Source organism: Pelodiscus sinensis, chromosome 8 (genome assembly GCF_052426305.1).
Source record: "Pelodiscus sinensis isolate ZL-2025 chromosome 8, ASM5242630v1, whole genome shotgun sequence".
Lineage (NCBI taxonomy): Eukaryota > Metazoa > Chordata > Testudines > Trionychidae > Pelodiscus > Pelodiscus sinensis.
In genome coordinates, this window is record NC_143059.1 from 13,166,970 (window position 1) to 13,170,052 (window position 3,083).

General features: G+C 40.3%; 1 long non-coding RNA gene across 1 annotated transcript; it reads left to right on the plus strand.

Moving 5' to 3' along the window:
* Positions 1-74: 74 nt before the first annotated feature.
* LOC142830375 (uncharacterized) lies at positions 75-2,060 on the plus strand. Its single transcript, XR_012905562.2, has 2 exons — positions 75-345; positions 749-2,060. It is a non-coding gene; the product is annotated as an uncharacterized LOC142830375 (long non-coding RNA).
* Positions 2,061-3,083: the final 1,023 nt, after the last annotated feature.

Below are 3,083 nucleotides of genomic sequence, written 5' to 3' on the forward strand. Positions count from 1 at the left end.
CTATATATGGAAAAGTGAAAGTGCCGGGATAATCATGTGAGGAAACTGGGAGAGCCCATTTCCTGGGAGGGGAAGCAAGTTAATACTTGGCTATTTCACGTATTAACTCACGGTTCACTTTTTCAGTAACGTTCAGGATTCAGCCTGTGCTAGATCAAAAGCCATAAAGATTCAATTCAGCAGGTGTTAGTACAGGAGTTCTAGCTTCAGTTCCATTCAGCAGTTCTTTTGGTTTAGCTCTCCCCTAGTTTGGGGCTGTGTGCTGTGAGTGTTCTCTAGCATGTGTTGTGATCTGCACAGAAATAGAAGAAAGTTGTGTAAGCTGGTTCCTTTCTTCTCAATAGAGTGAGTGGTGTGAAATGTGTTAAGCACAATGTGAGCTTATTTCCTGCTTTTCAGTTTCACCTAAAAGTGTCAGAGGGTAGCCGTGTTAATCTGTAACTTTAAAAACAAAACAAGTAGTCCTGTGGCACCTTATTAGTCTCTAAGGTGTCACAGGACTATTAATTATTTTCACCTACATGTAATTCTCTCCTGGAAGGTCTTGTACATTTGATTTCTTTGTGTGCTCTTATGAAAGGAAATATTGTACTAATACCTGAGTAATCTAGATTCTGATTATCGTATTTTCTAAACAATCTCTATTCAGCGGTCTCTTTCTAACTTGCCTGCTAATTAGAGTCCATCTTAAAATTCTATTAGTGTCTCACAATTAGACATACACTGAGTGTCACACTTTTCATTTCAGGGAGCTGGAAAATGCCACTATTTTTCTAAAAAGGAAATCGCAGGTTTGGAAATCGTCATGGTTGAGTTTGGAGTGCTTTGGAATGTAGCCAACCTCAGCCTAAGCCTTCGGGGGAGAAACAAGATATTTATATGTAGCTGAGATACTGAGATCTAGTTACAAATGGATCAAAGGAAGCTATTGCACAGACTGGCTATTGAAACCTTTTTTTGACATGAAGTGTAGTTGTAGCCCTGTTGGTCACAGGATATTTGAGAGACAAGGTGGATAATATCTTGTATTGGATCAACTTCTGTAGATCAGAGAGAGACGCTTTCAAGCCACACAGAGCTCTTCTTCAGGTCTGGAAAAGGTACTCTGGGCGTCAGGTAGCCCGCGTTTGGTGAAGGATGAGAAAGAGATTGTAGCATGCATGTATGTGTGCACATGCATGTTCACAGAGCAAATTGCACCAAACGCAAACAAACTGTGCTGCAAGCAGTTACAAAGTCCCTAGCAGCTACGGTAGCACTGCTAAAGGGAATCATAAAGATTAAATTCATTCAAAAATGAATGATTGATTCAAGCCAGTGCCCACTGAAACAGGAAAATTCTCCTGGACTTCAGAAAGGATTGGTTTAAGCACCTTAATGCAGTGTTTCCCAAATGGTGTTTCGCAGAACCCCGGGGTTCCGTGAAGTGAAAATAAGGGTTCCGCGAGAAAATTCCATTACAACAACCCATTTATGATTTTAAAAAAATTGTACACATTCAATGTCATTTTTGTTTTTTAAATATGTGCAATTAAACTAAATGTTGATCTCATGACCTTGTTTAGCATTTGTCTAGTAGTATCCTTACTTACTTATTTGTGGTCTACTTTTTCAGCTCCATATATAAGACTATTATTAGGGGGTCCGTAAAATTCTTTTGAATTTAAAAGGGTTCTGTTGCCAAATAAAATTGGGAAACACTGCCTTAATGTATTTGTCATCCAATTGCAATGGTGATATCCCTAATACATGTATTGGTCCTGGCTAGATCGTTTTTGCCTGCATATGTTGCCAGTTACTTTTTGTCACTTTCCAGTTTGACCTCTGACTATATACTTCTGCCCCAATTATTATTACTAGCATTACCCGTCCCTTTCTGACAGTAGATGTACATGTGGCCTCCTCTCTCCTAGCTGCTCCCAGGGGTGGGGATAGGGGTAGGGACCATGCATCCTCTTTCCTCCTTGCTGCTCTGGAGATGCTGGGGCATGCACATGCTCAGTGCACTGCTCTTCCTCCCCTCCCTGCCTGCCCCATGAAACTTCTCAAGTCTTCTCAAATGTTCTCTATGGCTACATCTAGACTGCACGCCTTTTTCGACAGAGGCTTTGTTGACAGATACTGTTGACAAAGCCTCTGTCGAAAAAGAGCGTCTAGACTACAACCAGTTCTGTCGAAAAAGCAAGCCACATTTTCATAGGAGACTGTAGACGCTCTCTTTCGAAAAAGCACAATTTGCATGCAATAGCGCCTTTTTTCGAAAGAGTACTTTCGAAAAAAAGTGTTATTCCTCGTAAAATGAGGTTTACCGCCGTCGACAAAATTGCCACGTTCTGTCGACTTACTGTCGATAGAACACGGCGATAGTGTAGACGCAGGTATAGTTTTGTCGACAAAAGTTGCCTTTTGTCAACAAAACCCTGTAGTCTAGACACACCCAAAGACAGACGGCGTGACGGACACCTCTCTTTCTATAATAGTATATAGATGATTATTTTACAAGTAAGAGGAGAACGTGATAAGTCACTTCTGCTTCAAACCCTTGCTTATTTGTGAAAGTATTCCTGAGACTTTCATTTTCTGCATCCCTTCCCAAGAACAATTTACACTGTTCATTTTGTGCGTTATTTGCCCATTTCTAATCACTATGGACATGCAGAGCGGCAGCTGTTAACTCGGTATCTGTTGTCGTTGTTTCATTGGCATAGGGTCAGCCCCAGTCTGTTTGCAATTCAGGTAAATGCGGCCTTGATATCATTGAGGAGAAAATGGTATGTTCAAAAGAAAAGTTCGTCATTTTTAGAGGACCAAAGAGTAACATCAACCTAAATGGGTAATTATATTAACTTATGTTAATGATTAACATTCAAAGTTCATATTAACTTTTAAAGTTACATAAAACCAAGAGGCAAACATTCCTCTGTTAAATGTAGACTTTTTTCTGTATGTCAGAACACAGACACCTGAGAGAACATCTTCCTTTGTAAAAGTTTTAGGACTTTTTTCTCTTCAGTAGAGGGCAGACAAAGGTTCCACTCTAGTTCTCTAGTCCTCCAAGGAAACCTCCAGCAAAAACAGAGCGT